Here is a 14,700-nt window from a genome sequence, read left to right on the forward strand (position 1 = left end):
ACTAGAACATACAGATCTGTGCCGCAAACTCGCTGCACCAAAAAATGTCTGCAACAGCACTGATTTTTAAATCAGTGAAATCTCCTTCATCCGGACTCCGATTCGACTGATTTTTTATTTTATTTTTATTTTTATTTTTATTTTTTATTTTTTATTTTAATTAATTATTATTATTATTATTATTATTTATTTTTTTTATTTTTTTATTTTTTATTTATATTTATATTTATTTATTATTATTATTATTATTATTATTTTCTCAGATGGAGTATTTTTTCATCAACAACCCAGATCTGCAATTAGATTTTGCAGATTTTGCCCCAAATCATATAGATCTGATCTACAAATTCGCCGCCCCGAAAAATGTCTGCAACACCACTGATTTTTAGATCAGCGATATCTCCTTCATCCAGACTTCGATTTGGCCGATTGTTTTTTGAACTTGGGTATTTTTCACAAAGAATCCAGATCTGCAATTAGATCTACAAAAAGAGCTGCCAATGGCAACTTCCATCTCAAGCGAGCAAGGCACCGACGAGATCGAGGGTTCACCTTTCTCTTGGATGGCTAGATGCACGTGCATGGTACCAATGGATTACTCTTTTGAGTAGATCTTATTATTTGTGTTCTTCCCATGTTTCGGGGACGAAACATGTTAAGGGGGTTGAAATGTAGTATACCTAGGGGGGATAATATGGGGTACAAAGGGAGGTACCCAAGGGAATAATGTAATGGGATGGACCATACTAATAAATAAGGTGGTTAACCCATATCATGTAAGGAACCACAAGTAGTTAGCAATAATGTAATAAGCCCATGGTATTAGATAGATGGTATTGAGGGAACGATGGTAATGACCCATGGTATTGTATATAGAGGCTAGAGACTCCACATTGAGGGATGTCAATGAATATTGTATGAACAAGCATATGGCTTGTGGAGTGTTTTCCTTCCTTAAGGAGTGAATGTATGGTGTTGCCATACCTTAAGGGTTTGATCAACAAAGTGAATCATTTCTATCTATTCAAATCTTGTTATTTCTTAGGTTTATTTCTATTATCTTATATTTTTGGATCAGATCTATAACAAGTCATGACAGGAATTTCATCAAACATGTCACAAATATGCATTCTATAGGTCATAACAACATATCTGAGCATAGGCGTATCATACTTATTTGAGAATCACTAAGAAACATCGATGCCTTATCACATTAGCTGCATCATCGTCTATTAGGTCATATATTCATTGTTCATTTATTTACAAATCAAAACATGATGAGATCTATACATCATCATTGTCATAAAACATGCTCATAACCAACATATAATCAACATAAATGGCAAGGATATAACATCCATAAAAACAAGTATATTTACGCATCAAATACAAGAGAAAAGAATCTCTTATTGACATATGCAAGATGCAAATAGGTTTGGAACTTCCATGAACCACCTGACCATAGACTAGGCTATACCAAATCCCTCTTTCATCCAATCACCCCTGTGCCATATTCCAAGCATGAATGTGGGATATCATGGAACACATCCAACAAGACCAAACCATGGGTTCTATAGGCCAAACCACCTCAACCCTCAACCAATGATTACTCCTCATGGTCGGACATCACTAACCATCACTAGATTGGTCTCTACCCAAGATGTCCAGGGCTCCAGAGCGTTTGTTCCAACCAAAGCTTCCAGGACCAGTAACTCAACCCACAACTGTCATCGGGCTTCCAGAGCGTTTATCAAACTAGGGCTTCTAGGACTAGTAACTCAACCCACCAAGGGCTTCTAGAGCATTTGTCCAATCAAGGCTTCTAGGAATAGTAACTTAACCCAAGCTGTTACAGGGATTCCAGGGCATGTGTCCAATCAAGGCTTCTAAGGACTAGTAACTTAACCCACATCCAAAGGAACATGAGAAACAACTAGAAAAAAAGAGGAAAGAAACCCACAACACCATGGATATCTAGGAAACGGTAAGGTTAAGCAATCCACCATCAATCCATGCATTAACCAAGAAACCACATGCCTATGCCATGCATGCCAAAACTAGCAAAGAAATCATACATGTAACTCGGTACCTACAAGAAAAACCCAATGTAGTTGTTGATATCGATGTCCTCTTGCACTTTCCTGCTCTTCCTTTGCCTTCTTGATCCAAAACTCCAAGTATGCCACACTTCTCCAAGAGTGCTCCAAGAAAAATCTAAGTGTCCAAGAGTATGAGATTGTGAGAATAGAGAGAGAAAGTTCCAAAACTTAATTGGCAAAAGTCTGTCAAATGATCCTCAGAAGCCTTTTTATTAATGAGGCCCCTATTTTCTTCAATTTTCCATTATTTTCCTTCATTTTCTGCCTCACATGAAACCTGTGACCTTTCATCTTTCTTCTCTCCTAATTTCCATTATTTTCATAAATAAGATGCCAATTAATGCCCCATGCCTCTCCAAAACCTTCACCATTTCTTTTTCCAAATGCCATAGCCATAATTAATCACAAGTGATCCCCATCACTATGTTTTTTCCAAACATTCAACTTGGAATACATGTACCATGACTATGGTGATTATTTTTCCTTTATTAACTTTATTAGATGGAATTTCACCAGGGCTGTTATAGAACCCTCCCCCTTGGGGGAACACCTTCCTTGCTATTCAATGACACCTACAACCAACAAGGCTACTGAAAATCAAAACATACTACCCATGGAGCTTTACAACTTAGCTTGTTGTAGTATTTACAATGCTCAACCTTCTAAGAAGCAAACCAAAATGAGAAACATAACAACATGGCAACCACAGTGACATGACACCCATACTGATTATTGGAGATTTATAACAAAACTTGTGGCAGTATTTACATCCATATACATATGTACATATACCAAAAACATCACACTAAAACATATGCCAAATCTTTTTTCCCAACCAGTGAATAAGGATACATATCCCGCATCTGATCAACCATCTCCCATGTAGCTTCATTAGGCCCAAAGTGCTTCCATTGCACTTTAACCTACTTGCTTGTTCGGTTCTGGAGCATGTGCATCTTTCTCTGCAAAATGCACCGAGCTTTCGACTAGAATTCTCCTTCTAGATCCACCTGCAATACAGACCAATCAATCACATGATTAACATCTTTAACATATTTCTTAAGCAATGACACATGGAAAACATCATGGAATTTCACTGTCAGAGGCAGTGTAAGTCGATAGGCTACTGGTCCAATCCTCTCAAGAATATTGAAAGGTCCACAAAATCGAGGTGTCAACTTGGCACATGATCTAATCCTCAAGGAGCTCTTCTTGGGCTTGATGCACAAGTACACCTGTTCCCCAACTTGAAACTCCTTAAACAACCTGTTTTGATATGCATAACTCTTCTGTCTATCTTGTGCTTCCTTTAAATTCTTCTTGATTACCTGCATTTTCTATTCCATTTCTGCCAACATGTCTGGTCCAATCAACACCTTGTTCAATGGATCACTCCAACTGATTGGAGTATTACAAATTTTCCCATACAATGCCTCAAATAGAGTCATTCTCAAATATTCCTAATACCCATTGTTGTAAGAAAACTCAACCAGTGGAAGGTACTCATCCCACTTTCACTGTTGATGCATGACATATATCCTCAACATATCCTCCAATATCTTGTTGACCCTCTCTATTTGTACATCTGTCAGCAGATGATAAGATGTGCTAAAGGCCAACTCTGTACCCAAACCCACAAATAACTCTTTCCAGAACTTAGAATTGAACTTGGCATCCTTGTCTAATATGATCTTCTTTGGTACACCATGCAACCTCACTATATCCCTGATGAATACCTGTGATACATCATTAGGTGAATAAGTAGACTTCACTAGAATGAAGTGTGCTACCTTAGTAAATCTGTCCACAACAACCATGATAGAATCATGTTGTCTAAATTTCATGGGCAAACCTGTAATGAAGTCCATGGAAATGACCTCCCACTTCTACTCTAGAATCAAAATAGCTTGAAGTAATCCACTTGGATGCTTACACTCTACTTTTACTTGTTGAAAATCTAAGTATATAGGCACAAACTCTGCGACCTCTTTCTTCAAGTTCTGCCAATAATAGAACTTCTTCACCACTATCAATGTCTTCTAATATCTTGGGTGACCTAAATATGGCTTAGCATGAAATTCCCTCAAGATAAGCTTCTTGAGCTCACCGTTGTCTGGCACATATATCTTGTCCCTAAATCTGACCAAGCCATCTACTGTGAGATGATAGTCCACATCCTGTCTTGCACCTGTACCTGTACCTATATTCTGATGTAACCTTTGCATAAGCTCCTTGTACTTGTCATCCTACTAACCTGCCTACAAGATTCGATCCTATAAATCTATCCCATAATAACTCATAGTTGCTATGTGATTTACCTGTACCCTCTTGCTAAGGGTATCTACAACCCTGTTCTCTTTACTTTTAATGTACCTGATCTTGAAGTTGAACTCACTGATCAAGGAAAACCATCTAGCTAGCCTGAAATTTAAATTCAGTTGTTCAAATAGATACCTCAATCCACTGTGATCACTCATCAAGATGAACTACCTGCAAAGAATATAGTGCCTCCACATCTTCAAAGCATGGATTATCACTGCCAACTCAAGATTATGTGTCAGGTAATTTTTCTCGTGCTCATTCAATTTCCTTGATTCATAGAATACTACCTGTCCTTCCTACATAAGGACTCCACCAAGTCCTATTTTGCAGGAATATGTACATACCACAAATGCGTTGTCTTGATTTTCAATTTTTAACACTGGAGCATCTGTTGTTCAAAATTTGATGCGCATTCCTCTATCCATTAAAAATTCTTACCTTTCCTTTGCAACGATTTAATAGGATAAGCAATGTGAGAGAAGTTCTCGATGAACCTCTTGCAATAACCTGCTAACCCCATGAATGATCTTACCTCATCCACATTCCAAGGAGCTGCCTCTTCCGTGATGGCTCTTATCTTCTCTGGATCCACCTCTATGCCTTTCTTAGAGACCACATGCCCCAAGTAGTGTGCCTCTGTCTGAAAGAAACTACATTTATTGAGCTTAACATACAATTAATGCTCTCTCAACAATCTCAATACTGCTGCTAAATGTTTGACATGTTCTTCCTCATTTTTAGAATATACCAATATATCATCAATGAACACAATAACTTGTCTAGATAAGGACACAACACACTATTCATCAAGCACGTAAAAGTAGCTAGAGCTTCAGTCAAACCAAATGGAACTACAACAAATTCATAATGCCCATACTTGGTCCGAAAAGCGGTCTCGTAGATGTACTCTTCTTTAATGAGCACCTGATGATATCCTGATCTTAGATCAATCTTTGAGAACACTACTTATCCCTTCAACTAATCAAACAAATCATCAATCCTTGGAAATAGACACCTGTTATTGATGGCCACTTCATTCAACTGCCTGTAATCAATGCATAACCTGAGAGTGCCATCCTTCTTCTTTACAAAAAACACTAGTGCACCCTAAGGTGATACACTTGGCCTAATGTATCCCTTGTCAAGAATCTCCTTCAACTGCAAATTCAACTCCACCAACTCTAGTGTGCTCATCCTGTAAGGTTCCTTAGATTCTAGTGCTGCCCCTAGTACCAACTCAATAAAAAAGTATACTTCCCTATGAGGCGACAACTCTGAAATCTCTGCCAAAAACACATCCTGAAACTGTTGTAGAACTGGGTACCTTCTCAAGACATCTGCATCCTCAACTTCCTTACCTTTTTCACTGGAAATATGCACTGCAAATAACACACACCCTTTCCTATGACTGCGCTTCACCTGCATAGTTGTAACCATTATGACTAATGTTACCTTTTTCTTACCCTGTAAGACTCTCTGTTCTCCATTTTCATCCAAGCACTCAATGGATTTGTCATAATAATCCACTTTAGTTCTATGAAGATACAACTAGTCCATACCCAACAACATACTATATGATACCAATGGAAGTACATTCAAAGGTGCTAACATAGGCATACCATTCAACTCAAATGCACAATCTCTTATCGAGTAATGAATTCTCTTCTTTGTACCTGTAGCTAACTACACTAACCAAGATTTTGCATGCACTTCTTTAGTCAAACCACACATATCCACCATGTCAGGACTAACATAACTGTAATTAGATCCAGGGTCAATCAAAATAGAAACAACTTGATCATAAATCTTACCATCCATCTCGATAATAGATTCCTGGTGACCTGCTTGCATGTTCTCCAATGCTGCATAGGTTCGTGGAATGCTCTGCCCAACATTCCCAACTGTTTGTGCATTTTGTGCACTGTAAATATGAGGCCTACCACCCTGATGTTGTGGAAAATCTCTCTTGTGATGTTCTCCTCCACAAGTCCAACACTACAAGGGCTTGCAACCATCACCCTTGTTATGTTCCTCAAATCTAAATCCTTGTCCTCTATTAGATGCATTGAACTCCATATGCGGGGCTACATTTTCTTTGTTACTTGTGTCATGAAGTCTATCTCACTTATTGTCCCATTTTCCTTTATTTTTATCATTACATTTCCAATCCTGCTTAGTCTTAGATCTGCGATTTGATTGCTCAAAATAATGCTTTAGATTTTGGATGGCCTCCTACAGTGATCTAGTCTCATCAAACTTAATCTTGTCTTTGAATGCTACTAGAAACCCACTGATGAATATTTGAATCTTGGCCTTCTCCTCCTTGAAGAAAGGGGCATACCTTAATAACCCCAAGAATCTGCAAGTGTACTCCTCATCGATCATAAATCCCATTGTCAACTCATAAAATTCTTTTGCCCTATCATCATAGTATCTCTCTGATAGATACATCTTTGTGAATAGTCTCTCGAAATCACTCTAATTCAACTCCTATTCATAAATACCTTTGACATTATTTACATCATCCCACCATATATCTACTTTACCTTTAAGACTGAATGCCATTATTTTGGCCTTCATGTTTTCTGACTAACCATGCAATCTGAAAAAAACTTATTCATACCAAGCAACCACGCTTCTACATCCTGTGACTTCTTCATTTCCCCATCGAATGTAGATGACTTTTCTTTCTTGAACTCATTTGGAAAATATCCCACACCACTCTTCCTGTAAGGATGCTAATGATGATGACCCTGATACCTGTCAGAACCAAAAATAGAATAGTACCTTTTTCCATCACCTCTCTTATCCGAAGTATCCAAGAACCTACCATCTCTAATCGTGTCATCTCTATCTGACCTATGCCCACCATGAGATCTACTTCCATATGCCCCATTAGTTTTGTCCTCCTGCTCATGGCTGATCCGAAATGGTCCTTGTCTTTGCAATTTTGACAAATTTTGAAAGATTATTGCATTAACCTCTGCTTGTTTCTCTCGTGGTTGCATGATTATGTCATTATCTGCTTTACAACTTCTTATTTATCCCTTCAAACGTCTAAATGTGTGTGCTAAGTCAAAATAATTCCCAACACCACGCTACTCATCTGATCCATAGGGAGAGTCTTGGAAACCATAGTCTACCATCTTGCTAGTCATCTTTGTTGTTTTCTTCCTGCATGATTGTAGGTTTTAACCCTATACAGAAATTACCTGCATACGAATTCTTAAACAAAGAAAATAAACAATGCGAGAGCATAACCCATAAAACACATATGCACAAAGATTTTTCCCTGGATCCCAAAACCGGGACTACCAGCTTGATTTTTCATTATGTTCCTTTCAATGTTACAATACATATTTATACATGCTGAAGCATCCAATACCATGGATCGAAAACCATCGCGTCCAAAAAACATGTGCGAAAATCATGCACAAAACCTAACATATGGTCCAAAACCAAAATTTTCCGGGGCGCTGCCCCGGACCCCATAAAGTGGGGTTACGGGTGCCCTTCAAACCCCCTATTAACTACGTGGAAAGAATATAACACAACCCAACAATGATATATCATGTCAGCTAAACCAAATCATAAACAAACCAACGTACCCCAATGTAGTTCAGGGAAGGATATCTCATTTGCAAGACCAACCATATATATATATATATAATCATATCAACATTTAATCATCATTTCAATTATTATCCAGTCATCAATGCATGACCATATCGACCACATACCATGACCTCTAGCATGACAACTACAACCATATAAATGTATGCATAACAATATATAAGTACTAACATGCATAACCAATGCATAACTGACATACACTCATGACGACCTCAAACAACAACAATGCCATCAACTTCCACATGGTGACATCACTGCAAATATAACCACCTCTGTGCATATGAAACTAGAACATAGACCATAAGCATAAGGAACACATATATGAAACCAATATGAATGCATGACCAACACACCGCCCATCCAGTCCAAGGGGTGAACCATGCTCCGATACCACTCTATAACACCCTCCTCCCACATTTACCCAAGTTAACCGGTTCGCTGGGGTAAACATGAAACTAGAGGCTACTACAATCTGATTCAACTCCTCATTTACAGTTAAGGAAGTGGAACTGACACAACATAAGCAACCTGACCTTTTGCACATGTCGCATAACCTATAGGAGCCACAACCCTTCCATGTGATCAACCCCTGAGACAATGTTACACTTCACTACTCTAGAGCCTTAGCCGCTCCCATGACATGGGCATGCATGTGACTGGGGCCCTCCATTCGCTCTCACAACCTGGGCATGCAAGGGACTAGGGCCTTTTTCAGCTAGTTCAAAGCCAATGACCCTATATTCTTTGTGACTTTTTGAAAACCAGGTCTCAGGCCACTGCCTAGAAATTCATGGAACTTCTAGAAATGAAAAGTAATATTGAAACAATGATACAAATGCAAATACTTGAACAAGGACTTGACTGTATCCCTACTAACGATGACAGGAATTTCATCAAACATGTCACAAATATGCATTTTACAGGTCATAACAACAAATTTGAGCATAGGGATCTCATACTTATCTGAGAATCGTTAAGAAACATTGATGCCTTATCACATTAGCTGAATTATCATCTATTAGGTCATATATTCATTGTTCATTCATTTATAAATCAAAACATGATGAGAGCCATACATCATCATTGTCATAAAACATGCTCATAACCAACATATAATCAACATAAATAGAAAGGATATAACAACCATAAAAACCACATATAAACAAGTATATTTACCCATCAAATGCAAGATTAAGGAAGCTCTTATTAACATATGCAAAATGCAACCAGGTCTAGGACTTCCATGAACCACCTCACCATAGACTAGGATGAACCAAATATCTCTTTCAGCCAGTCACCCTCATGCCATATTCCAAGCATGAATGTGGGATCTCATGGAACACATCCAATAAGACTAAACCACATCAATCCTCAACTAGCAATTCCACCTCATGGTCGGACATCACTAACCATCACCAGATATGTCTCTACCCAAGTTGTTTAGGGCTCCAGAGAGTTTGTTCCAACCAGGGCTTCTAGGACTAGTAACTCAACCCATAATTGTCGTCGGACTCCCGGAGCGTTTGTCCAACCAGGGCTTTCAGGACTAGGAAATCAACCCAAAAAAGGATTCCAAAGTGTTTTTCCAACCAAGGATTCCAAGACTAGTAACTCAACCCAAGCTATTACAGAGCTTCTAGATCATTTTTCCAACCAAGGTTTCCAGGAACTATTAACTCAACCCACAACTAAAGGAACATGAGAACCTGCCAGAAAAGAAAAGGAAAGAAACCCACAATACCATGGCTATCCAGGAAATGGCAAATCTAAGTAATCCACCGTCAATCCAGGCATTCCTCCATGCCAATGACAGATCATAACCAAGAAACCACATGCACATGCCATGCATACCAAAACTAGTAAGGAAATCATACATGCAACTCGGTACCTGCAAGCAAGACATGCTATAATTGTTGATCCTGATGTCCTCTTATGCTTTCCTATTGTTCCTTTTCCTTCTTTTTCCAAAACTCCAAGTATGCCACGCTCCTCCAAGAGTGCTCCAAGAAAACTCTAAGTGTCCAAGAGTATGAGAGAGAGAGAATGGAGAGAGAGCTCCAAAACTTAACTGTTAAAAGTTTGTCAACTAATCCTCAGAAACTTTTTTATTAATGAGGCCTCTATTTTCTTCAATTTTCCATTATTTTCCTCCTCACATGCAACCTGTGACCTTTCACCTTCCTTCTATCCTAATTTCCATTATTTTCATAAATAAGATGCCAATTAATGCCTTAGGCCTCTCCAAAGCCTTTACCATTTCCTTTGGTAATTTCCATAGCCATTAATTAATCACAAGTGATCCCCATCACTATGTTTTTTCCCAACATTCAGCTTGGAATACATGTCCCATGAAGATGGTGATTATTTTTCCTTTATTAACTTTATTACATGGAGTTTTCACGAGGGTTGTTACAATAAAAAACTTTACGGGAGGTTACCGTTAAACTGAGTAACATTAAATGCTTAAACATTTCAAAAAATATGAAACACATAATAATAATGTTACTAAGTGGCCCATTTGAAATTTATGTATCTTAATCTCAAATTTATTAACACCATGAAAGATTAAAAAAAATTGAAGTGCAACCTTTTCCTTAAGTTTATGTACCTCTCGGGATTTAATTTCTCTCAAAACTTGATAAATCACTCGTTAAAATAGATCTCAACATGTTTAGTTTAATACCCATGTCTTGTCCAAACCAAATCTAGTCAATAAGATTCCAAAAATAATACATATAGAATAGAAAGGGATCTCTATTGTGATTACAAAATGGCAAAAATATGTGCCTCAATCAAACTTGGTTTGATAAGGAAGGAAAAAATTTTGAGGAAATCCCAGTTTAAAATATATAAGATTGAAACATGTCCATGGTTTGTTGATCCTCCACCACCACTTAAAGAGTCTAATAGTACTCATTAGCAAAGTATTTAGTAATTGAAAACGTAAAGACTTTTGTAAGCTTCTCTTTCACCTTATTGTTTTGTACTTATTGTGAATCATGAGAACAAGTGAACGCTTATCTACAAATATTCACAGTGCCAAAGGCATGAGGTTGATTTTATACTTAAAGGAAGAAACATTGTAGCAAAGGTGTTTGTAAAGGTTTTTAGTGCTACAATATTGGAAAAAAAAATCAAAGAAACATTTGCAATCCTTAGTGGAGGTTTTAATTGATGTTCGTTGGAGATACAAAGTTTTTTATGAAAGTATTGCTTTTTGGTGCCTATTTTGGTAACACACACTAATGCATGTTTAATTAACATGTCTATGTGTGTACCTAAATATAAACACACAAGTGCTCATATGATTATTTGCAGACTAGTTCGTTCTTTCATGTTATATGATGCATTGGTGCTTGGATAACTATTATTCACGGAGTCATTCTTTTTTATTTTATGGCATACTAGTGCTCATATATTTTTTCTACATTCGCTGATGCTTTTGAGGTAAAATTTCTAACGCTCACACAGCTAAATAAAACATTGATGCATATTGAGCTTTGTATTGTACATATAAACACACCAATGCTTATATAACCATGTTCACTAGAGGGACATGAAATTTCAAACATTTGAGGTGAGATGTTAGTGCCTTTCTTCATTTCTAAGCACCGATGCATATATTATATTTAAACCACCAGCATTTATAGTATTCATGCGCACTGTAATATTTAGTAACAATAAATATAATCATATGTTATGCCATTTAAAATGATGTTATTTTTTCACAATATTAGCGTTGGTTTAATAATTTAATGAATAGGAATCAACATGTTTCACTCATATAAACACATTAGTCTCTATTTTTATGGCACACACCCTTTAATGAATTCAAAAGAATATGATGCACCTATGTGTGTGTGCAACCAATACATAATTGTTCCACTTATTGGTAACCTATTGAGATTGAATTGGGAGAATATGTCCAATATACTAAACAAAATGTCAGTATGTAATTGTTGCATTTATTGGTAACATGTCCTCATCGATTGGGACAATATGCAATCCATTAAACAAAATATCTAATTTTCAAGGACAAATGTCCAAAACATACAACTTGCAATAACATTCAATTATATTAGTTGTCATTCATCACTCGAATTGTTGTCATTGCTATAGTTGTATGCATTCCTATTTTTTTTTCCACTCATAGGTGATGTTTTACTTGTGTTATTTAACCTAATGTTTCTCGATCAACTTATTTATGTTGTTTGATCAATATTTCCATGTTCCATTTACAAACATATGAATAAAAATGTAATAAGTATATATGCATGTATATAATAAAATATTTAGGTCATGCAAAAAAAAGTGTACCATAACAACAAATGTTTCATAAGAAATATACATTCTTTTGTAACCATGCTCCATGCCATTTCACAAAATTTCCTCCAGTGGCTCCACTTCATACTTTATTTTTGGCATGTTTGATATACCATGACAAAAGATAGATATAATTAATCGAAAAATTTGTTTTTATTCCATTAATTATAAAATGATGGAAGTTGAACAACATAGCTACTTACAAATTGTTCAATTAACCATTGATACTTCAACATACACTCACAACTCATACTTAACCCAATTCCAATCAATGCTTTAGTTGGACCTTCTTGATATATTAGCACCTATTAAAAGACATCTATGGAGGAGTGTAAATGAATTATTTAAATATAAAGATCACAAAAAACATGAAATCTTAAGTAAGAGTAAAAACATAAGTACTCACAAACTTTGTTATCAACCCTTTTCTTCCTTGTCATCCTATCTAATTTGTTGAATGGGTTCCATTTATTTATTTTTCTACAAATAAACAATCGAAAATAAGTATTTCATGTGAAAATTAACTTTTATGTACATAAAATAATAAATTAATGAGTGCATACCTTTGATGCACGTTATTGTTGATATGGCTTCTTTTGTGATGCAATTATGTTCATTTACTTTACCATATCCACTTATTTTGATCTCCCTACCAACATGCATTAATTTTCCCCTCATTTATCCTTTCGAATTTGCATAATCTTCCTAAAAAATGAAAAGCACAAATTTTTTAAACCAACTTGAAAGTAAATATAACAAAAAAATAATAAGTTGGTAATTTTTGGAACATATTATAGAAAAACTTGTTTAATAATAATAAATTTTAAATCATTGTTTTTTGTTATTGCAAGTCTCACGAGTCTAATTGGCCATTGCTATGAAAATGCTTCATGCAATTCATATAACTTGATTCTTGCAGTAATTGAACTGATTTTTGTAATATAAGTAGAAAGCATGCTTATACATTTTTTCCACTATATCCCCCATAGCTTTGCGAAAAAATTCTCCCTCTCATTATCTTTCAGCACCATTCTAAATAAATTAAGGACCAATTCATCATCATTTACATCATTCCTAATTTGTGTCTTCTTAAGATGACATTATGTTGGTTACCTTTGATCCACCTAATTCCTCTCTTTGCAACATTTCCATAAATATTTTACACTTTTTTCGCACTTAGAGTAGGAACAATCCTATCATGTTTCTTGGAGTTTTTTGTTTTTGCACGGTACATATTAATTAATACGCAACATTAATTTCAACCTACAAATTATTTAAATATTAAAATTTGAACAAAATTTAAAGAATTTACCTTGTTGTCTTATTGGGATGAGTTATCATTGCATTTGTTACAATAATTTGTCTTCCTTGAACTTCTATCGACCATCTTCTCTATAAAAAAAAGGAAAAGAAAAGAGAGAAAGACCAGGGATTTTCAGATACAAAAGTTATCAAATACTTTTTTTTTATAAAAAAAAAAGAAGATTTGATGCGCCTAAGAAAATAATACAAAGTTTTATATATATTGAGGCAAATGTTCATAAGTATATGTAAATATTGTAAAGAGCTGTAAATGTAAAGATCCAAGGACAATATGTTGTTGTCTTTATTTCACATGTTTTTTTTTTCTCTAGGAATATGGATAAAGAACACCGGTGACAGTGTTCCCCCAAGGGGAGGGGTCTGTAATAGCCCAACTTGTAATTGTCTTGATCTTGCCATGTAATTACTTGATGCATTCTAATTTTGAAAATTAAATGGGTTGAATGAGGGACACAGATTCCAAAGGGACTGAGGGAGGTCAATTTCCTAGGAAATTCAACTTACTTATTTAAGGAGGAAACTCGAAACTTTTGACAACTATTGAAGGTTGTTTATTGAGCCTTAACTACATTGGGATGGTGTGTGCATGGGACTAATATTGTATATTTATGAACTGCAGACAAGGGACAAAGCCCATGTTGGCTTGGGAAACACAACAGACAACAAAGGACAAAAAAGATTAATGCGCAATAGATGAGGGGGAATTTGAGAAAAACAACAAGGGCCGACCTGGAAAACAAGTAACAAGCAAACACCCAAGGTCAGGAATTAGGGGAAGAGAGGAGAGTGCACCTCTATAGATATGCATAAATAGAGAGGTATTTGACAAAGAATAAAAATCATAATGGAGCAAGAAGCGTGGGATAGAGATTTACTCGTGAAACAACAACGAATAACACAATTTACCTGGGAAACAAAAGACAATCTTGTGAGTTTGAAGCTTGGTGCACATAAGGGTGCATAGGAGCATCAAGCACTCGACAAGAAAGAGCCAAAGAGC

The sequence above is a fragment of the Pinus tabuliformis genome, chromosome 4_2 (assembly GCF_031772625.1).
Source record: "Pinus tabuliformis cultivar Carrire ecotype Pingquan chromosome 4_2, CPIR1, whole genome shotgun sequence".
In the NCBI taxonomy this organism is placed as follows: Eukaryota; Viridiplantae; Streptophyta; class Pinopsida; order Pinales; family Pinaceae; genus Pinus; species Pinus tabuliformis.